The 24537-nt window shown below is 37.5% G+C and overlaps 1 protein-coding gene across 1 annotated transcript in view; it reads right to left on the bottom strand.

Moving 5' to 3' along the window:
- The window catches only part of LOC107312724, a 279152-nt gene that overhangs the window by 47351 nt on the left and 207264 nt on the right, over window positions 1–24537 (bottom strand). The window contains exons 3-5 of the mRNA XM_032443992.1: window positions 11341–11522; window positions 7746–7929; window positions 2298–2408 (exon numbers count right to left, since the gene is read on the bottom strand). The gene's annotated coding sequence lies outside the window, so the exon portion shown is untranslated. The remainder of the gene's footprint in view (window positions 1–2297; window positions 2409–7745; window positions 7930–11340; window positions 11523–24537) is intronic.

The raw sequence follows: 24537 nt of genomic DNA, 5'->3' as shown, positions 1-24537 counted from the left end.
ACCCAATGTTCTCAGCTACATCATTAAAAAAGGAAAGAAAGAAAGAAAGAAAAAGGAAAATTGAAGTCAAAGCAAAGAAACTATTTTTACATTTACAGAGAGAGAAAGGACAATATTTTTTCTTAATAAAAAGCTAAAACAGCCTCACTGCAAAATTTGGAGAAGAACTGTTTTTTTTTTCCCCTTTCCAGCAAACTAGTGTGAGTCTTATAAGCCACACCACCAAAGGGACAGAGAAGGGACACTCCCTGCTGACAGCAGGTCCATCTGGGAAAACTGCTTAGCGCAGTGTGACACTGCAGCTGCCTGCACCAAAGGGGACATTCTCACTGCACTGAGCTGCCTCACAAGAGCTGATACAGCCCTGTGTGTTCTCAACCACTACCTTTCACTCATATAATAGCTTGTAGTGAAGTGTATTTTGTGCTGCAACTTCTGAGTATGCTACTTCTTTAATTTGAAATGCATCACACCTGGTTACCTGTTTTCTTTTTGAGTACCAAGCATCACATCTTTGATTTCAGTAACATTTTGACTAATTACGTAGCAGTAAGACAAAAATCTGGAGTTTTTTTTATCACTCATTCTATTACATCTTGCAGCGTGGTGAGTTGTAATGCCCTAACATAGTGGAAAGTACCGTGTCAACACCAGGGCGGCAAAGTTTTTGGCTGCAACAAATGATGACAAACCCAAATGCAACAGCCATAGATGCAGAAGCACAGGAAAAAAAAAAAAGCTGTTTAGTTTCAGGCCTCAGGATTCCCTTGACTCCACAGCCTTCCCTTAAATGAGGTCTGAGAAGGGGTGGATCCTGGCTTTACCCCTTCCAGTTACTCAGGTGCATTGCATGCACTGAGCTCCCTAGGTTGGCCCTACCTTCTCACCAGGTGCTCAATCACTGTTTCAGTCTGTGACTTGGTATTTCTGTGACATAAAGTACAATCATCATCTTGTATTCAGCCCCTGCTAGCATGCTCTCAATGCAGAGTTACACAATGATTTGGTTTTGGTTTTGTCATTTTCCTTTTTTTTCCCCAAAGATTTGGTTGAAAGTGTGCGCAGCTGAAGTGAAGCACCAATGTAAAAAATAAAGAGACTAATCAGACAAAAAAGAAACAATTAATAAATGGCTCTAGAAGAAGTGAAACTACTTTAGATTTTACAGGAAACAAAAAAAAAAGCCATTTTTTTTGCCAGCAATTAAAATTAAAAATAAAATCCTTGCAACTCTTTTGTATTAAGTCACAGTAATGAGCAACAGATAAAAGGGGTCTCAAGCAATTCTCAAACACAGTCACAGAAAATCTACAGCAGATCTTCAGTCCCTAGGTGTTCAATGTCAGAAGCTACAGGCAAGTCCACTCAAATACTGCCAGTTTTCCACAACTCTGGTTTTCCACCTTCAATTGCTTTAAAGAATCCTCTTAGAATACTCAGGTAGGTTTCTGAGATCTTAGACTGATTCACCTAGTAGCAGAATTGAATTTTCTTATATGACAACAGTACAACCAGCAGCACAATAGCTATGAAGAAGCATGTCAGCATACAACCTAAAAGAGATTTCAATTAAAGCTTTCATACTCAGACATTTTCAAAGATCTGACACTGCAGCTCCTGCAACAAAAATACTATAAAGAGACGCACTGTGAATTAGATGTACCATCAGAAAACAGGAAGGGAAGAACATACCTGACAGATCAATACAGCCTTGTCTTGTATCATACCTACTGTGAAAAGCTACTCCTTTACAGGGAAGGATTTACTTTAAAAAGCCCATTTCCATCATACATGAAATCCCTCTCTTGTGATCCTTTTTTATTAAGATCACATAGGAAACAACAGCAGCTTAGAATAGGAGATAAATGTATTATGGTTATCACAGGTGATTTCCACAAAAACAGTTCAGTGACTTGTCTATGTTAAACACTTTCTAAAAATCCTCTTTCCAGATGAGAAGCATGAGTACGTGTAGGTGGGTTTAGTATTGAGGTATGTGGTTCGGTTTCAGTGAAATATGCTGCCTGACTCTGTAATGACACAGACTGAACTGCATCAGATACAGACAACTAGTCATTAAAATTTTAAGCCACATGGACAACATTCAGCTCTACAACTGTGACAGAGAAAAATACAGTGGGATAAAGAAGCTAGTAGCCAGGTTTGCTGCTCACAGAAAATGCAAGCAGTAAGGACTGGGAAAGGGGAACTTCTTTACAAGTAGAGAGGCTTTACAAGTAGAAGGGTTTCAGTTCCTTTCATATCCATTCTAGTTCAGTTTGTCACCAACAACTCACCAGACAGCACCATCTCTCCCACCAAGAACAGCTAGGATCCTCCTCCTTCCATGATGAAGCTCTTTGTCCACAGCTCACATCTGAATCCCCAGCAAGTGGTCTTGCATAGCTCTGTAGGTAAAACACATGGATGTTTACTCTGCATGTGCTTTGAATCACCTCTCTATACAGCAAGTTATGATGCAGATGAAAAAAAAAGCAACAAATGTCATAGCAAAAGCAAGGAGGCCCGCAGTCAGGCGGCTGCTCTCTCCAGAATATTCACCACTGGGCCTCCATGAACCCTGGCTGGCAATTAGAAGCAATATCCTTCAGTTTTCTATAGAACAGAAGATAACATTCAAAAATTATTATTATCTTCCTAATGAAATGATTTCAGGAGATAAGATGAATGCAGGAAAAGGTGTGCTCAAAAAGCATCTGGTTTTGGGAGGTGGAAACTGGTGAGCGGAGTCAAACTGTAGACTGACTTGGGGTGCTGCAGCTGAAAGCATGGTGCCGAGGTCCCAGCAGTAAAGCACATGAGAACTGCTGGGAGCAGAGAGGATGCAAATTAATCGCCTGTTTATTTAAACTTTCCAAATTATTCAGCAATGCTGGGAGGAGAAAACATCAGTGCCAGAGGTGATGGGAACAGCCAAGAGTATATGAACACATTAATATGATGACAGAAATGCAGCTTTGAGCCTTTAAAGGGAAGGTCACAGGAGGCTGCTGTCAGGCAGGGCGAGGTGTGGGAGATCACTGCCTGCTAACAGCACCCCCTGCTGCTGGGGTGGGGAGCTGCACCACTGCTTGTTCACACCGGACACCTCGGGTCCAGTTGTGCATTAGCTTATAGACAGCCACAACAACATGACCCTACAGAGAGCAGGTCTCATGGAAGAGCACTTAAGAAAATACCTTGCTTCATTCTCATTTTACCTGTCCTAGATGCTGCCTCCTACATATTTCACTTAGACTTCTGAAACAAATTCATTTGTTCTCTCAACTAGGGATCATACCCAGGCTGACAGGCATTATTTTTACTTCTCTCAGTATTCAACTTATCTCTCTTAATGTGCGACCTCAGGTATCACGGTGGGCTTGATTTTCCTGAGCTCCGAGTGTGGAAATTTCATATTCCATTCAGCTCCTTCTCATGAGAAATGGAAAGAGTATTCATAGAAAGCAGTTGTATTTGGGCTTAACATTGTTAGCATTTCTTCTCATGAGGGATATTAAATAATTTCATGCACAACTGCTCAAAATATTTTTTAAACTTCTGTAAACATAAGATTGCCAAAATCTAACATATGTTATGTGGTATTTAATCCTCAAGAGGAACCGAAGGAACAAAACACTTCTGCTAAAGTAATTAATAAGCACCAATACAGATACCTAGAAGCTGTTCCATCAAAATGAATCATATCCTCCTGTATGTCACGCCCAATATTTAGCAGCCTAAAAAAGAAAATTCAATACAGAAGAATGCTGGCTGAAACGAGTGCTGAAATCTTATGTATTGAGATCAAATCACCAAAGCTGTGCTACCTTCTGGTGCTCCTGAATCAGGAAAAAAAAACAGGGAAGTTATTTGTAGAAAATTAATTTTTCCTGTTTTGGCACAGCTTCTGAACCCTGTGGGGACCAGCGATTAAGGTTAAAGTGTATGCTAATGAATTACTGAAGTAAATTAGAAACCGGGAGAGCTCCCTAACTCCATTACATTTGTAAAGGTCTTTTCAGTTGCTACTTACAGCACTGACAGATAAGTCTTACTTTTTGTTTTGCTGCTGGCTATGGTAAACAAGAGTCTCTGTTAAATGAACCTGTTTATAATGCTCTGTAGCTATTACAATGTTACATATATGCTATTACTTACAAAATAACCCCAACCTGATAGTGATGTCTGTGAATGAAGGCAGGTGAAGTGTGAGCCTTCTCTACCAATGCAGACTCCTCAGGTGTAACAGAACTGTGTGGTTCTGTCTGCTCAGAGGCAAAACTGCTGCCTGGAGTTGTTGGCAGTGCTGCCCCTGGTGAGGGCTACAAGAATAGCTCCTAGTCTGTGATCCACAAACCTTCTACTGCTCCTTGCCCTTCACTGCAGTAGATGAAAATTACTTTATAACAGTTGTGAGGATGCTGTTGGTGTTAGCAAAACTGTCCTCTACATATGCAGCAGAACACTTCTTAAACAAGAGCCTGAATTCAATTTCCCTGTGAGGTTTGAAAATCACATCTGCTAGCTTTGGGAAACTGCTCCTTGGCCACAAGGGAGAAGGGGAAAGGTACTTTTTGCTCCCTATTTCAGAGTACAGAAGCATAGATAATATAATTTAAAACTCAATGAACTGGAGAAGGAATAATAGGCAGAGTCTGTATCTTAATCAATGATGTATTTCATTGGATTCCTGTTACTATTTCTGAAATTGGAACTGCTTATCAGTCATATGGTACACTGAATGAAAGCTTAAATACATTAAAAAAAGGCACCGAGGTTGTTTTAGAACTATGGATGTCTCAGGTGTCTCACCAGACTATAAGCACTTAAGATTTTTGTTTTGTTTTTCAATAATTCCTAGTTTTTGGTTTCTTAAAATAATTATCAAGAGGTTTGAATTTTGCTGGTTTTAATTTTAGAGTAAATTTCTCCATAATTCCCATAATCAGAAAGTATAATTCCAAATAATTTGTTTTTCGATAATCTCTTTGATACTGACACTACAGAGGTATGGATTTTTAAGATATTAATAAAATACAAGGCCCCACTAAACACAAAATCCACATTTCTTCATCTTTACGGTGTAAAAATTCATAAAGAATGGAACCTTCCTAGTTAAAGCATTGAATGCCATCAAGTGTCACATGAATAGCATTACCATTGTTAAATCATGGAGCTCTTTTGGTTCAGTGCCACAAGTTGTTTCATTACATTGCCATTATATAGTCCTGGTTTTGGTACCTTGAATGAGAAAGAAGTAACATAGAAATGGAAATTTCTTTTTGCCTTACATAACGTGCGTACAATTCAATACTGAGAAAACCAGCCGAACTACAGAACTAGTTATCATTGCCTTTATAGCTGTAGAAAGATTCTATGTTTTTGCCACAAAAATGGGACACTGATTTACACTAATGATGCAAGAACACTCACTACACAAGTGTGCCCATTGCCATCTCAGCCCTGGATCCCCTGGCGTCTGCTGAACCTCCTCTGGCTGCAGTTTCATTGGTTGCTCCAGGGTACAATTTGGTTCTCTCTAGAGATGTGTATAATTTAATTATTTTTGTTCTTAGTCAGAGAGGCCCTTGAACATCTTCATCATAGAACAAAAGAAAGTAGCCATGAAATTTTCTCATCAGTCAATGAGTTGTACATTAACCTAAGCTCCCTATGATTAAGCAGGTTGAGAGTAGACCAAGCTTAACTGAATGGAAGAATGTTAAGAATCTTAACTTATGGAAGAATTTAAGAATCGGATTAAAGAGAAGAGGGATGATGCTGAACTCATGATTTAACACAGCATTTTAAAACAGATGCCTGTTCAACAGGTTGATTTTATTTCATTTGTAACTTCTATGCAGGATGTGGTTCTGCCAACTGTGGCTTTAAAGGTTTCAGAGACAAAAATACACTTTTCTATATTAAAAAAGTGTGAGCTGCCTACTTGGCATGCTTCAACTACCCCACAAATTTACTAACACAAAAGATTTTCACAAAGGTTGTTAATAGCTTTTCTTATTTTGGACACAACCCTTCTCCCAGTGCTGAGATTTTTGAGATCCACTGATAGGCTCTGATGGGCAACAGAGGTTTCAAACATAAGAAGATCAGCAGCTTGACAGAAGGAAAGCATCATCCATGCAGAAGGAAAACTGGAGAGTGCAGGACAGCACTTTCATTCAACCAGGCAGGGATTTTTGCTGGCCAGGTAGCCCGTGTGGTCTGCTCCCCATTGCAGCTCTGGTGCAAGAGCATGCTGATGCCAGCTCCTGGCTGGAGTGAAGGAGAGCTGCTGGGCACAAGGGAAACTGGTGCCAGATGTGCTGGTCTGAAAATGTAACATGTATGTTGGACGCATCTGTGAGAACTGAGTATTCCTTGTTTAATAAGGTATCTTTCTAGGTTTTCATCACATAGGAATTCTTTGCTTGTAATACAGCTGAAGCAGGAACAGTCAAAAATCCAGTTCTGAAAGAAACTGCACTGACAGCTTCATAGTTTCACAGCCCAGCAAACACTGGCATGAAAACACTCTTTTAACACGGTCCACATATTTGTGTTGAAAATAACATTTATCTGTGGACATAAATATCAGGGCAGAGATGCAAAAAATTCCAAGTATTTTTCCACATAAATTCAGAACGACAAAATATCATCTACTAACGCAAAGCAGAATAAAGAGGCCTAAATCTCATTTTGCTAGGTATTTAAGCTCTGTAAGTGTCTAAATGAAAGGGCATTTTCACTCCTTGCTTTTAAGAAACCAAAATTTATAGCAGTATTGTAGGAGTCTTCAAGGTCAAAGGGTATATAGTCTGCTTGCTGCAATATAACCTGACATGATAAATCACGTACAAGCAACCAGCAGTGCTCCTATCATGAATTCGTAGAAGAGAAAATTATTTTTACAAAATATTCATTAAATGATATAGCAATTTTCATTTTTTATGTGTTCTGTTTTACTGCTTTGTTTTTCCTTCACAATAAACAGTCTTTTTTAAAAAAGCCCTTTCTCTTTCTTATCTCCCCTCCAACAAACATTATGCCACAGAGAAAAGACTGCTAATAGAATAGTTTTAGAGAGAGTAGGTAATGGCTTTCTTTGGGACTATAGCAGTACCATATAAAAAGATTTTTCATGAAGTATGAAAGTAGAAGTGACACATATTCAGCCTTTTTTCATTGTTGTTATAAAAATACACACTCATAACATTCCTAAGGATGATGACAGAAAATCAGAGCTTTCAGAAACACCTTAATCTGCTGCCTGCTCTATATGAGCTTCACCTCAAGAAAGAAATAATTAGAGGTCTGAGAAAAAAAGAAAAAAAAAAGGTTAAATTTGTTTAGTGGTATATTCTGAAAATATATTAGGATGGTTGAAAGCTATAAAGAACCAATATCTCCATAGTACCAACAACATAACACTGGAGCACACGGGAGATATGATTTACAGCATACAGAAGATCCTAATACAAGCCTATGCCTTGATCCTATGCCAGTGTGGAAGTAGGAGGATATTTAAGTCTCATGTGTAAAATCTTTAGACCTTTAATACAAGCTTTTATGGGCAGTACAGACTTACAGAAGTGCAATAAATAATAATTCAAATGGGGAAAAACAACAAATCCACTGAATTCCTACAAATAAAACAAGTCAGAACAGCTAAGAATCACCCCGCACTCAGACAGGATTAGATGCAGATTAGCAGAAGGAATTCTGTCATTTACAGTACTTACTGTTTTATAGCTGCAGACTGAAGTCCAGAGTTGGCTTTCAAGGTACCGCAAAAGAATCACTGTTTATTCTTTTTTCTCTCCTTGCAATGGCCCTGTAAAGGGAACCTACACAGCCTGACTGCGATCCTCCACTGGGTGAGCGGGAGCTTTTTCAGATCAAGAAAAGAGGTGTCCATGGCTTCTCCTAAGGTAACAACACCAGGAAAAATTCTAAGATCTGGCATGAGAATGAATTGTACTGGCATTTTTTTTTATTTTTTTCCTCTCACTATTATTTCAGATTTTCCAGTGACATCATGTCAGCACTTAATACTGCAATGTTATGCTTCACATTCTTATTCATTTATAAATCACTGCTTTAAATTCCTCTTTATGGTGATCTTGCAGCGGATACGGATTACTTCTATTCATATTATTTGCTCAGTGAAATGAGGGTAGATAGAGCTGGAAAGAGTTTTGAAGGTGGGAAAGGGAACAAATCCCAGTAGATTAACCTGATGCATCCTGATCAAACAGGCTTTGCTATGGACTTTATTAGGGGGCTGCCTCTTCCCCTTCTGTGAATGACTATCTCCATTTGCTTCTTTTATTTCATATCATGCATGTATTAAAAGATGTTTTCTAAATGCACTGAATTTTTAAAATGAAAAGCCTAATGCTAACTGTAGTTGTGACCTGTTGCAAATGCTTGTAGGAAATTGTAAAAACCCTTATCTTCTTTTTGTTGATATTATCTACTAAATTCTACATGAAACAGAGTAAACAAATATATCTTTTTTTTGTACTGTTTTATGAGAAATCCAACCAAAACAAGTTAATCATTTTTTTCTATGCCCGTAAATTACTGTAAATATCTACAGTGTGTTGGTTTACTACCTCAGAGTCTGGGATTAAACTCCTTGATTAAAAGAAAGAGACTTACCATCTCTTTCAAGCACTCTACCATTTTCAGGTAATACTCTTTTGCTTTATGATCCGGATGCAAATTTGGCATATCTCTACGGCTCATACATGGAATCTATCAATGACAAGACCGTACCATTGTGAAATGGTAGGAACATGTGAGCACCAGAACATGGGCCTATGTAGAACAGAAAATGGACTGCATACAATATCTCTTGCCCCAGATATGATCTGTAAGCCACCAGATGGACCATTTAAATTGCAATAATAGACTTCAATGGAGGGCTCCTCTGTTATTACACTTCTAAAAAAATCAGCACTGTCCATCAAATGTGGTTTTAATTTAGAGGCTTCAAGCTAATAAAAACAGTTGTCTTTACAGATGTGATGACTGTGACTTGAGTGTTTTTGCATTATTATTGTTATTATTATTATTATAACTGTTATTATTATTACTTTTCTCCGTTATGAGACTTAGGCTTAAACCCTTCATTTGCTTGTCAGAAAGAACCAAATTCCATTCCACTGTATATACTTTATGATATCCATGGTCTCTTTCATCAAAATTCCAGTGTCAGCTGGTGCCTGTATCTTGCAGATCAGTAAACATTTCATTCATTCAGGATAACTTGGGATATTCACATTGGCCATTTACTGCTAATGAAAAAAACTGTTTAAACAATTCAAAAGTTGGTAATTTAAAAAAAATCTATACAAAACAAAGATACTATCAAGCCTAATTCCAGTCTTTGTTTCATGACTAATCTATTTATTACACAAAATCACTGATTCACTTGCAGATAATAACATACAGACATATAAGAAATAATTTGCCATTTGTATTTTGTATTTTTGTATTGGTCATAATATTAGCATTAAAAAAGAAAACCGAGATTTGACTAAAGCAGTCCTTTCCCTTCATTTAAGGAAAGTCAGGAGTGAAGTATTTATGAGCCAACTGTATAGGTTTTGTACCTTATTGCATGTATTGCTAACTCAGAACACCTGGACCACATCACCATCAGCCTTTTAAGTTGCAACATCAAATGCACTGCTTCTCCATTTGCTGGGCAAACTCTAGCAGGGCATCAGATTATGGATGGTAAAAGCTCTAATTTTTACACAAGAATCCCGGTAGTGGTACTTTTTAACTGAGAAAACATTGCAAAACGTTTTATATGAGGAAGCTTGAAAACATTATCCCAGTGAGGGATATATAAATGAAAATGAGATGCTGCTTCTGGCCCAGAAAGCAAGCAACTACCAGCACCATTAGATACTTGCTTTTTGTGTTCTTTTAAATTCTTTGAAACAAAAGGCTACTAGCATTACTTCTATTTCTTTTGTTTCCTCAATGTTTAAAGTCAAACTCACAGTCACCATACATCTACATGGCAGTCAGTCTGTAACAGATAAACCTACCAGCATTAATGACTAGCCTCAGAAGTTACTGTCAGAAGAAATCCTGCTCATTCTGCACTCATAATTTAATTTAAAATACAACACATGAAAATTACACACAGCTCTCAAACATGTTTTTATTCTTCATTCCACTTTTTTTTTTCCCCTCTTTTTGTCACATTAATTACAGTAACTGTGGGCTGCCATTTGTAACTGCATGTCTTTTGCATCCAGTGAATTAGAAGTAGCTCAGTCCTGCTCATTGTCCCAAACAATGCTTTTATTAAAACCAAAGGCTAACAGGGTGTAAGAGATTATTATTTTGCATTACCAAACACAGAAGTCTGCAGTAAATGCAGGCTGATATTATTCATGTAAACAGGCATAGTGTCTTCAAAGCTTGGATAATTTGTAAGGAACTATGGCTCTGGTAGAACTTGCAAATGAAGACATTTTTACTGTCATGCCTATCCTGACTCATCGTCAACGGCCCAAGAAACTTGTGACAGGATAAAACTGCACAGGGACCTGCAGAACCTCAGCTGCTACTCAATGACCACTGCAACTAGAGCAGAGAAGTCCCAACTTTACTCAGAATTGTATGCATCACTTTCTCAGGGGCAGCAGCAACAGCAGTGCTGCTTATAATTTTCCCAGAAGCCAGGACTGGATGTTTTATTGTTCCCAAATGTTTAATATACAGCAGTAACAGAGTGAATATTTATGTTCTTCTGAAACAAAATACCTACTTGATACTACTGTTAAATTTCACAGAACTCATACTGTTGCCATATTTTTTATATTTGCTGCTTTTCACTGGCATGGCATGACTTTCACCAAATAAATATTATTTAACATATAAACAACATGCCCAAGATACAACATTAACAAATAAATATAGCTCATTCAAGTAATTTAAAAAAAAAGTCTTATAAAAGCCCAAACCCTAAGTAGTAACTTTTATCAATCAAAATACAGTATAGAAGTAGACCTGGTTGTATCTCTATGGTTCCCCAAGACTGGATAGTTTAAGTTTAAAACAAGAAGCTCATTTCATTAATGGGCAATTGGCTTGGGGACTAGGAACATACTGCTAACACAAGAGCAGTTGGCATGACAGAGCCCTGCTCAAGATCTGATATCCCCACAAGGCCTCTCAGCCTTTAATGAGATTGAAATTCTTAGTTTTGGACTGGAAGGCCTTGAGAAACTACACTGGTAGTGATAATTGCAGTCAATCTATCAGTATGTTTAAAGCAGCAGTCCATAAATACAAATTGTGCAATTGTACCTTTATTGCTAGGCTGAAGAGACACTCCATCTTTCTACTCCATCGCAGATCTGTCTCTTTCGCACAGACCAAATGTGTGCTGCTGTGGACACTGAGCTACGTTGCAAGTGCAATCAGGCTGAAGGCAAACTGCTGTTTGCTATACAATTAATAGCGATGAAGGGAAATCCCATGAATCATTTCTGTTTTAAATCCAAAAGAGATTTATAATGTTAATACAGAGGTTTCCAAACCTTGGCTCAGCACTTACAGATAATAGAAAGAGAGCACCATCTAGCATGACCACATCTACAAAGGGATCTGAGAGGTTGCATCCCATTACTTGAAGTAATTAGGGGCAAATCTGGAAACTGCTATCTTCATAGAAATAGAAGCTGCTGCAGATTTTCAGCTTCTACATATTTTTGGTTAGCTGCTAACCATATTAGTCTGCAGCTACTAATTTCCAAGAGTAGCCATCTGGTTTACAGAGTGACTGCAGCACATGGAAAACATAACCTTGGATTACAAGTACCAAGAGTCTTTGTTCACAATATAATTTCCTAAAGGAAAGAAAACACAACAAAATTTGGTGGTCATTGCTGCAAAATTATATTTTACAAGTTAAAGCCATGCCTGTTCACCTGGGAAGAATTTTAATACAGAAGCATTTTAAACATTAACACCTACATAATAGCCTACAGAATGTGCCTAATAAAGGCTGATTTACCGCTGTATTTGATTAAACTGTATCTCCATCTGCAGAAGGTAATGGATTCTTAAATTACTAGGGATAATTATAGCCCACAAACCTTGCGGAGCAGTCCCTGCGCAATGAATAAGGTGCAGTTCGACCCCACCCCACTGCCTGAGCACCTTAAGCTGTGGAACAAATGTTATCATGGTATCTCCAAGAAGGAATTGAAACCCTGTGAGTCAGCAAAATCCCACAAGTACCCCCTTCCAAAGCCATTATCTGAAGCTTAGCAAGGAACTCACACTTGTGCTGACCCCCTCTATAAAGCAAACATCTCTTCTTACTACCACCCCTGAGACCCCTCCTCCCAAAACAAGACAAACAAAAAAAAATATACATCACTGGAGACAGCACTCCAAATCTGCACCAAAACTCATATTGCAAAAGGTATCATGACAGGGGAAAAATGTTATTCAGTCAATATTTCAGTCTTCATACTACCCACACTCTGCTCAAGAGTTACTGATTCCCACAACTCACAAAAAACTTTAGAGATCTTCTCCATTAAAATGAGGAAAGTAAACCATGATTGTTGCTCTTTTCCCTCAATTTAGTAGAAGTTCCTCTGCTTACACACAGCTAGCAACATACAGCTCTGCTAAAAATTCAGACCCATAATAAACTCAGGGTTTCTCTATTAACGAGGCACAGAAACTGCTTTTTAAACAGAATCAGATTAGTATTCAGATTGTATTTTGATATCACATTTTCCAACTCTAATTAAAACAAAGAAGGAAGGAAGAGATGTGAAGACTTTTGAATCTCACCCTGCATGCTGTAGTCAGTCTTCTAAAATGGACAAAGTGAGAAAAAAAGGGCTATGAAATGTTTTCTTCTATGATAATGGGAGAAAGTTGTCCAATTTCCAATTTTGTTGTTGACTTTGCTGATAAGAAATCTGCTGTTAATGAAACCTTTGATGATAATTAATTTAGTAGAAAAAAAATTGATTTATTGTCTTTTAATTTGATGCCAAAATTTACTCTTTTTGCTGGTATTTTATATTAAATTTTAAAAAGTCTGTTTCCCTTGGAAAGCCCCCAGGCAATAGTTCTAAAGTCTACAGAAAGTAAAGAGAGGAAAAGAAAAAGATTTGGCAGGACACTAATATAAAAAGCAAATTCAGAGGTTTATGCCAAAAGATCTTGATAATAAATATCTATCAAATGTTTATTATTTTTAGAAATGCTGTGTTAACACATTATGGGAAAGCTTTGTGTGGAATGTAGCAGCACTTACACGAAACTCCATAGCTGTGAGAGCTATAGCTCAGACTGGTGCATTTGGTTCACTGGCACTTCTGAAACACACCCCAGTATTGCCCCTGCTCTGAAGAAGCGTAGGTAACATCCCACCTAGCTCTGGCAGAACCCTCAATTCACCAGCACTAAACCAGCCAGCCAGATGCATTTCATGTTATTCATCTGCAGAAAATGACCTATCCAAATTTGGTGCACACCTCCAAACAAACAAAACGTATTCCATTTTGTGGGGAAATGTACATAGAATGTGTTTCTTCCAAGTAATTTGGTCAGTAACTTTTGCTACTATCAGGATATTTTAGAAACAAAATAAATCCCCAAAAGATCTTGTAAGCAAAGATACAGAGAATGTGACAAGTTGGTGTGTTGGAAAAACATTCACGACTCAGTAGTTCATGTCAAGCATGTAGAAAAACTGGACTTCCATTTTTAACTACTTTTTGATACAGTACTGTCATTACTTGGCACTTAACTCCATAATAGCTTTTTTTTTTTTTTTTTAAAGCAACAACAAAATCCCACAACAGAAAACAAACAACAGCATAAAAAATCACACCAGAAAGAGTAGGTTAATAGGAAAGAAAAAATAACCACACCTATGAGCTTATTTGTTTTTGTTTTCTCTAGGCCAAGTATTCCAGTACCATGACTGAGGAAACCTACATCCAGAACACAAATTATGCAGGTAGCAAAAACCTGATTCTGGTAGCTTTTAGGCACACAACTCCTACGTCCCCTAGCACTGACTAACTGACCGGTGCCTGGAGGTTGGTGATGAGCTGAGTGCCTGAGGAGCAGATGTAACAGTGGCGCACAGCGCAGTGTCATACCTATTGTACAAAGGACACCTGCAATTGCTTGAGAACCCTTCAAATCTACATTTATTTCCCAAAATTATCTCATTAACTTGGAAAAATGAAGCTATTACCTAATAGTTTTCATTTAGTACAATTAATTATTTTTAAAAACCCTGGAAGTTACTGTAATTACTGACACATAATACATTTTTTTCCCCTAACATTAAGGCATCTTAAAGGAGAAACACACTCCTCGTAAGTCACGTATGCCTTATTACAAACTTTCAATTTCGCTCTAACAGATGGGAAGGCTGAATTACAATAGAATAATTTATATGTGAAAGAAACTGCAATTTCTTGTTCAGTCCATGTTCTATTTGCCTTAGTAATTGATGCTAGATCACTTGACAAGTACCCTCTAGCCTGTACGACTTCCATACGTAATGCTGTAGAACTGATACTGCTCCTTGCGCTAAGCCATGCTCACAGAGAGAGAATACAAAGGGTAGAAAATGTTAGCACATTTTCTATTAAATGAATGACCAGTGAAATAAGTTGACCATGAAGCACAGCTTGACGTACATTTCACTCTGTTGTGAATTATCTATTCAGTGTCCTTGGTTTGTGCTTGTGGACTGACCTTGTGCCACTTAGTGAAGCCCGATGACTCCCCTCTCTCTTTGTACTTTCTCAGAAAGAGGATGAGCAGCTCCCAGTACAACATCACAAAATGTCACTGTGCCATTTTTTCTTATGGACAAAAGCAGTCACATTTTGCAAGGAAATTAAGAGCTGGAACATGGAATGATCTGGTATCTGAGACTTCCTGCATTATTCACAACACTTGCAAGTTGACATCAGATCAGCTTTAGATAATGGTAAAGCATCTGCAATTAACATCCTTTTCTGCAACTAAGCATCTTGAGGATATTTAAACAGTTTTCCCCACCAAGCAGAAATTATTCATTTAAAATATGCATCATTTGAATATATCAGTTTTCTGTCTTTTTTTTTTTTTTTTGGTGACAAGTATTCAACATGCCTACCCTCTCTGAAAACTCAAAGGCAATTCTAACTTTGTATAAATCTGTCTTAAAACTTAAAACTGCTGCTGACTGTATAATGAACAAGAGCTGATTAATGTCTAATGACACGTAACACAACACGCTACAGAAATGAGCCATGCCACTACAGCACCCCTGGGGAGCTGCATGTGCAAGGCACTGCCATGTCAATGCTGGCTCCATGTACCTCTCCCAAGTACCAAATTAATGTATTTAAAAATAGTAAGAGTTTTCAAGAGCAGACAGCAGAAGAAGACAAAGCAAATAAGAGTTAAGTCATTATTAACTGTGTATGTATTGAACCGATAAGTTTACTTCTGGAACAAAATGTAATTACCAGTATGAGTTCAATCCAGGAAACAAGGAGACATACAGATGCCCTTTGCTAATGCCAACACAGATTATAGAAAACTACCAGGAAAATTACCATGTAACTGAAAAAAGGCCCAAGGACATGATGGTTTTCCAACTGATGTAAAAACACAGTGGTTGATCAACTCAAGCTCTAGTCTAGCTTATTAAAAAAAAAAAAAGAAAAAAAAAGCACAGGCACACAAACCTTTTTAAGTAGAAAAAATACATGGAGTACTTTAATATTAATATAGATAAATTGTACTTATCAAAAAAATAAAGGAAAAAGAATTGTAACCATGTGTGATCTGATTAAATCACTTAAGGAGAAAAAAAAACCACAACAAAAACAAAAACCTTTTAAGTTCTAAAATAGCATTTGCATGGTTTCATTGTTCGACCAGAAATGGATGCAAGCACCTTCCTACCCTGATGGATTCCATTCTTTGCTTTTTAGTGCAGCTCTTGCGTGTGACCATAGTGTTGGTAGATTTTGGAGCTTTCTGCCCATGTGGAGCTGCTCAATCACATCTGCCAGCATGTGGTAGCTCTGCTGTTAAGTCTTGGGAGGCCACTTCGCTGCTTGGGTCTAAGAGCGAAAAACACCACTTCTAGTGTAATGGTCTACCTGTGAATAATTCAGTCTGAAATTTAAGCTAACATACTTGTGTGTAAGTAGTAAATCACTGTCAAACAATGAAAGACACATTGATGGTTATAACTCTTTTCTCTGTTGACACATCAATCTGTCTGTCTTCTGACTCAGAAAAGAATCCATTACATTAATATGTTTCCACAGGCAAATTGAGAAATTCTGATTTTAATCTAATCAATCAGGAAGGTTATTTTTGTAAATATCAATTTTATCTTGTTTAAATTTTCTTCTTATAAGAAATTAAATTTTAGTTTAAGAAACGACACATTTAGAGCTAAGAAGAACTAAATATTAGAGCAGCTAAATTAGATTTTTTAAAAGCAATATTACTTCTGGAGAAGATAATATTGTATAAAATAAAAGTGAAGCTGCTAAAAACGTTATCTTCCTCAAAACTATGAGCATTATCATTTGCAGGAATAAAGATGTTCCAGATACTTCTGAAAATTCGAAGACTTTCTCTATTCGTTCATCAAACGGAATTAGTTGATAGATATTTTTTCAATCAGATATGTACTAATGCTCCAACAAATAAATGACAGTTCTGAAAGGTATAATTTTATTTAATCAAGGGAGCAGCTTCAGTAGATCCTTCAGTAGATCCAGATGGAAATGAAGGTCAGGGCAAGCTGACAAACAGGTTGCTTGAACTCAACTCTAACACCAAACACGGTGCATATCACACAGCCGCTCTTTTTTCCAAGTTTACATCTACATGTTTGTAGTGATTTGGTTCCTGTATCCCTGAGAACAAGTGATGAATCTGACTTAAATCTGCAATAAGGCAGTTCTACCAGGTGTTTGAGCAAGCAAGACCAGAGCATGTCACCCTGCTGCTTGGAGGCAAGTAACCTTGCTCCTTGCAACCCCCAAGAACTGTCATAAAGAGCTGAGAGCTATTTTATATTCTTGAAGTCAAGCTTTGCTATGCAAGACCTGTGAACGATATCTTCAGCTTCACTTTTTAAAAAATCATGAGTGATTTAAGAACATATAATTGCACAAAACCAACCAAGTCTTAAATGTTTCACAGAACTCAAGCATTTGCACCTTCTTCAGAGCAGCATGCTTCATTTCACCTTTAAAGTAGAAGTTTTCACTGGTATGGACAAAATCAAACCTAAAACCACCTAAAATTAGGTTCTTATTTCTCTGCAATTTTATTCATGATCTTCAGGCTTTCCAGCTAATAATGCTTTCTGAAGATCATTTTAGTGCCCAGTGAAATGTAATTCCCTTCCTTTCTGGTTGAGAAATACAAAAATACTCTTTAATTCAGCCCACATGCCTAGAACTCAAAAATAAGAGTCATATAATTGTTGTGAATATTTTTGCGGTCACAAGGAGCAGCAGGGACAATCACAAATGAACAAGAACATCCTGGTCTGAAAAAAAAAAAAGTAAATATATATATATTTTTTTCTACTGATTGGATTGCACAGGTACACTTTTGCCATGACTAAGTATGCACTTTAAGTGTGCCAAGGGAAGACAGCTTTAAATTAGAGAATGCCAGACATGCAGAAATGAAAATGTCATATAGATATTATTCTCCAGGAAGTTTTTTGTTTTGTTTTGTTTTGTTTTCCCTCTGAAACATAAGAAAAAGTTATCTAAAAAAAAAAAAAAAAGGAATAACAACAACAAAAAAACCCAACATGATGTTTCTCTGTATGCCAATATTTGCTGGCACCTCTGTTAGAATTTTTATACACACATGGAAGACCACAGTGAAAATATATGGCAATATATGGCAATTCTGCATGGAATAAACATGAATAATTGACTTGTACATCATTTATTATTAGACTTGCCTAGATATGAAATTGCTCATGATAGTCATACATGGCTACTGGCAGATGAAATACCACCAGCTCTGAGGATCAAGCACAGCATGGAGGTTATACTTATTCGTAGCACGTGGTCTAGTTTTAACATATTTACCTTAACATATACTTTTATCTTTGTGTAAATGATTTTGCATTTTACCCTTCTGTTCACTTTTTTGGGGTGTGTCTTGTATCAGGTATTTTTACATTATTGCTCCATACAGAATGCCTGCCCTGGATCTTTAGCTGCCATTGCTTCCATAGTAGGCAACTGAGACAGAGAATGCGCGTTTCTTCCTCCTCTAACCTAGAGATGACCTGCCACTGGAATGCAGTTTCCTCTTTCATCATCATTACTCCATAAAAACAGTAACAGCACTATGTCACGCAACATTTAAAACAAAACAAAACAAGCACCAACAGACCAGTAATTACATTACTACCTAGATAGAAAACAAGCACAATTTCCCTTTATGGCTCGGAGGACACAAACGTAACTAACAACAAGAAAGAAGTTCACAGCACACTTTCCCTGCACTGCTGTCCTCCAATCCTCAGCCAGCACCAGCCTGTGCCCGGAATGAGGACTCAAGCAACTGGTTGGAGCACACCAGTTCCCTAGAGTTCTGCTTGGGCTCTCTTTGGATAAGAAACTGAAACAGAGTAGAAAGCCTAAGGAACTCCTAAACTTCAGTTTTTTTGTCAAAAAGCTTAAACAAAAACAAAACAAAAAAAGTCTTGCAATTCTTTAATGCTTCAATTTTTCAGTCAAAATTCTTATATTCCGATTTGTGTCAGTACAGCTCCTGTGCGACAGGCACAGAGCAGACTCTATTTGCTGGCAAAGAACTGAAGCAGTAAGTGTGTTCTGCTTCTAACTGAACTCCAGAAACCATAAACAGCGAGGGACGCTTAAGGAAACACCAAAACAGTATTAATCAGCACGACAGGCAACAAGCCTAGCACATCAGCAGCTGTTTCCTTGGGACGTGCGGAGGAGTTAACCCTAAGAGGCTTCGTGTCTCCTGGGGAAGCCATCTTGCAGGCCTGCAGGGCTGGCCAGGGAGATGCCAAAGGAAACAGAAGGACTGCTCCTCAAAGGAAACAACAGAAACTGACCCAGAGTAATGCAGTGAGCTCACCTGTCACATCGCTCCAGGAATTTACAGTCACGCTAGCTAAACTAAAATATTTAATCGGGGTTGAGAGAGCGGACATACAAGGCTCTGTGCACTTCATTAATTGGAACTGCTGTGAAGTTAAGACAAAAGAAGTTATTACTTTTGCAGAATTTCCTAACAATTATTTAGGAATTTCCAACTCCCTGCGGGCTTAAAGAGAAGTGTGAAATAATCAAATTAGTTTTCAGATATGCTAAGCCTTTTAGCTCACATTAAATCAATGGCTAAAAAGATGCACGACATCTCTAAAACACAGATTACTCATTCAGGATTCAAATAATACTTTTAAATATGTGGGAGTAAGCATTCTTAAAATTCAAAATGTATCAGTAGCCAGTATTTCCACAGATTCCAAATTCTTTTGATGGGGGTTTTTGTTGGATATGTGATAGTTAAATATGAATATTACCAGAAAGGATAAGAAATATTGTACATGCAATTTTTAGAGGATTTTTCAAATAATGAACACTATCGTATAAACGAGAAAGAAATACCTTATTTCCTCAGTTCCTAGGAATTTTTCAATCGAGAGAGAAAAATGGACTACATATGTACATTCTTCACATGCTTTAATTAAGTAACTCTTATGTATCCATTTAAACTAAGACTTGCTTCAGAAGACTTGTGTGTCTTCTGAAAATACAAATTTTAGTGTTTCGGTTCTGCAGATATGATTTAGCATTCAAAAAAGCACCTTTACAAACCAACTCATTCTGCTGCATTTTTTAACTTTTGTAAACAGATTGCAGAGAAGGAGCCAATGCAGATCTGGACATCTTGTATGTCATCAGGCACAGCTTTTGAGTTTTTTATTGCATAAGGGATGGATTTCTGACAACACATTTTAAAAATTGCTTCTTATCCAAAAAACGACAGGCAAGAAAATTACTCATGAAGAATAATATTTGTTCAAGAATTGTAGTCCCCCCACGTTCTTTGCAACGACTAAGTTGGCTATGCACATGGAACACCAGACGGATCATGGGGACAAAACCTACCCAGAACTGTACCCACAGTGTGTTTCCACAGCAGTTTGTGGCTTCCACTTCAGCCCCAGTGCTTGTGAAGGACTGGAGGCATCCAAGCTTCCCAGAGCTGGGGGACTGTATCCACCAGATTTGTTTGTGTAAGAGTAACACCAGGCCTTGTGAACATAGTGCAGGCAGTTGGAACTAGATGATTTTAAGATCCCTTCCAACCTAAGCTATTCTACGACTGCAATCTCTAGACAACACAACCTTACAAAAACCTACCAAATTTTATGTTTGGTTTTTTTTTTTAATAGTCATAACAACTGTAAGGATTATGATAGTTATTATGTTTTTTAATTTATGAAAAAATATTCTTTCAACATTTTAAAGAAAAATACCATGCATGAGGGTTTATATATGTGAACACTGTGAACACTAGCTAATGAGCTGGAAGTGTTGGGAAGAATTTGGTCAACGTTCATTATGGCAAAAAATGAACAGAGAAGCACATCCTGGTTTTCTTTTATGACACTAAATACATTAAATTTACAAGTGACCTGAAAGAACGAGTGAGAAAGTAACATTTTTATCACAGAACTATTTTTTGCTGGAGACTCTACAAGGATCTACAGTTCCAGTGAAGATGTCAGTCTGTAGTAAAAGCACACACACTGTAGCTCCCTTTCTTTAAATACTGCTTGTAGTAATTACAACTCCTCAGCCACTACCTTTCATTTATAAACCTTGCTGCCCCTCTCTAGCATGTACATATGATGTAACACAATTCCTGAAGAGTGTTCTGACTTTATCTTATCCAGATGCTTTTATATTGCCTTTAATCCACCTAACTATTTATGTCCAATGGCCTAATACCAGGCAAACCAGTGGATCTCTCTGTTCTGATCTTTTGCAAATTTCCTGCTTTTTTCTCCCAGTATCTCCCCTTCATATTATCTTGTGCTGCTCCAGCATATTTGTTGTTCCATTTTAACTAGAGATGCAGAGACAAAAATAAACCCCCTAGTTAAAAAATCATCATAATCTTTCAAATAGAGTTAACCAGCAATAATCTAAATAGAACCTGAGCAATACAGTGAAAATATGACTGTTTCAATTCATGCATTGTATCTGTTATATCTATGCCAAACAGAAGAATGAGCTGAACACAAAATGAACTTCTTGTTTTCCAGCAAATGCTACTTAGCTATAGTTTGTATTAGCTGAGAATATTAGGCCTATGAAATCTCAATTTTCTGAGTCCAAAGGGAAAAGTGGAAAACAGTACACAACAAAATAATAAAACCAGCTTGGTTTTACTTAAAACAAAAGTAACATTGTGTCAACGTCTTCTTCCAGTGATTGATGGAGTAATATGAAAATACACCAAAATACCAGATCTGCTGTCATTTAGACAAACATTGAATTCAAGTAAAGAAACAATTGTACAGATAAAAAACACACTGACAAAGCAAGAACACAATGCAGTACAAGAAAGTATGAAGGTACTGAGATAGCAGTAGCATTCTGCTGGCTGCCCAACTAATCAGGAGTAATATGCTGACAGGCTCTGGTCACATAGTGGAAAAATGCAGAAATCAACACTGAACCCCAGAGGGCATTTTAGACCCTCTTTTTATGATTGTCTTGTTGATAAAGATGTATGAGCTCCTATGAACTAGGGATACATCCCAGGACACGGCTTTTGCACAGAGAACATGAACCAAGGCAAGCAGAATGCTGGGAGGGCACTGAGGAACAGCAGGGGCAGGTATTGCACCCGTATTGCTCCATGTTGGTGCCCACTAGATGTTGGCAAGGATGGGTATCATGTTCAGATCATCACACCTCAGGATGCCTGTCTCACCTGCTGCAGAAACATCCAGGACTCAATTGGAGTCTTTCAGTAAAACGAGCTTTTAATAAAGTAGTTCTTTATGAACAGCTTGGAAAGCAACATGCACATGATCATGAAGAAACAAAGAGGAAACTGTTTTCAGTATTTTTAAAGACACTAAAAATAACTCCTGAAATTAACAATACGGATATCATCTATTATTAAAACTCTCACAGAATTTTCAACTTCATTCACAATAGTCTGTCTTCTAATTTTTGTAGCTCATTTACTAAAACATGTAATTTTGGTTCAAAACCCCAGAAGCTCTGTAAATGGATGTATGACTTCTTAAATGCTGCTATTAGAAACACCTGCATTAGTCACCACCTGGTCGAGCATGAGCAAACCTAGACAATGGTCATGGCTAAAGATGGCATGGCTGATTTGGTAATTGTGGAGACTTGTATGTTCTTGGAAACCATTCATACAATTTAATATAGTTTTCCATAATTTTGTATGCTGTCACATTCCTATTTTACCTCTGCCAGATCAAGAGAGTGATTCAGCTTCTTCCTGATTAACATCACAGTCAGTGTTTGCTTAAACTCTAAAATGAGTATGGAATGCTGCCAGACTATGGATCTTCCCGTCACACTGCAAGGTTCTTCAACAGTTTTGGTACTTCAGAGAAGAACATTTAACCTTAGAGGAATTAGGTCTGTGAAGAACACAGCAGAATTATAAACTCAGAGAAGTCTCTGGAAGCGAAAGGGAACAGCCCACTAACTCTATTTGACTTGACTGATAGCATGAGTTAGAAAAGAGTTATGAAGCAAAGCAGGCAAATTGGGAAGGAGATTCTGTTTGGAACAAAGGCAGAGAAGACACCATCTGTGAGAGGATGACAGTGAAAAGGATCTTGTGCTGAGGACCCAGGTTGTCAGACTCCCAAGTTAGCGTAAAGGTCACCTCTGAAAGATAGCATTTCAAAGGGCAAATATTATAAGGTCGCCCTCTCTGCTCCTGCAGCTGAATTAAGCCTCCAAGAGCTTGACTTTGAAGGATAGCACTCCAGAGTTTTGCCTGAACTGGCCTCTTCTCTTGCATCATTTTTCTATGTTAGGAGACAACGCTTTATATATTTGCTTCAAGATCAGTAATGCAAAGAGCAAGATTACATACAAGGATAAAGAACATAGCATTTGTCACGATGACTATCTACTACAGAATACTTGACCAAGAAAATGAGGTGGATGAGGCTTTTTTCCTGAGACATAGGTAGAATCACCAATAATAGGAGCCTGCCAACACAGATCTAAAGAGCTAAAGTATTTAGATGTGTTGTAAAAGCAAAAATAAAGCACAAATTGGCCTGTAAAATCTAAGGAAGCCATAAGGACAGTTTTTGCAACTAAATGAGATAGCTACAAGAAAGGCTCATTCTGTTTGCAAGAGACTTGCTGAGAATAGGAGGACATAACACAGGCTGGATGGGATGAGGAGGTTCAGACCCTCAAAAGAGGAAGAAAGAAAAACAGCAAAATTAAAACTGAATTTTAAGCATGCAGATCATATGATGAATTCTCTAAATCTGAAATGATGTCACACAGAACAGAGAGGCACAGAAAGTAGAAATGATGTAAGATGGGGAAAGGAAGACTGACACATGAAATTAAACTTGGAAGGGCATGTTTGAAATGAGATACAAGTAGCAAGAAACATTAAAGTTAATAAAGAAAAAAAGAAAAGAATTTGTGCTGTAACCACATTAAACAGTGTCATGTGAAAGCTAAGTTTTTCAACACGTGCACATTCACACAAATACCAGTCATGCAGGTGATGAACAGAAATATCAGTGAGAGGTAAAAGCTGGGAAAAGAGAAGTAACAGTTCAGAAAGTACTCAGTGAACTAGAGATAATCAAAGAAATGGGACCTGATAATCTGCCAGCTAGTTAAATGTTCAGAGAAATCTCAGGACAGTTAATGGTATCTTAGAGGACTGAAAAAGGACAAAATGTTGGAAAGCTAATAATCAATACGTATTTATGGTCTGAAAACTACCAGCAAACAGAAACAGGAGCTGGGAATTGTAGTCAGATTTGCTCTGTTACATAATTAAAGACATTATTTGTAAATACTGGTAATAAGGAAATCAGTCAACCACAGTTACTTTTATCAAAAACAAAGTGAAGTAAGTTCAACTGATTTCATTTTATATAGTTCGTTTTTTTCAGTATATTTATTGTATATAGCATAAAAATAAAGGAACTGATAAAATTATTTGAAAGCTCTGACTTAAGAGACACAAAATTTCTAAACACGGAAAGGTCTTCAAAAATTAAACACTATCCTAGGAAAATGGAAGTGCTTTAGCTGAACAGTGGGGAAACAAGATGACATACAATGGTGGAAGAACCTTGGGACAACCCTGTCCATTGGGGAATACACAGCACTGTGCACTGATGCTTCACGGTCTTGAAAACAGTGTTATGACTTTTAATTTAGGACTGAGGAC

This window comes from Coturnix japonica, chromosome 4 (assembly GCF_001577835.2).
Source record: "Coturnix japonica isolate 7356 chromosome 4, Coturnix japonica 2.1, whole genome shotgun sequence".
Taxonomy (NCBI): domain Eukaryota; kingdom Metazoa; phylum Chordata; class Aves; order Galliformes; family Phasianidae; genus Coturnix; species Coturnix japonica.
This window is presented reverse-complemented; position numbering and strand designations above follow the sequence as displayed.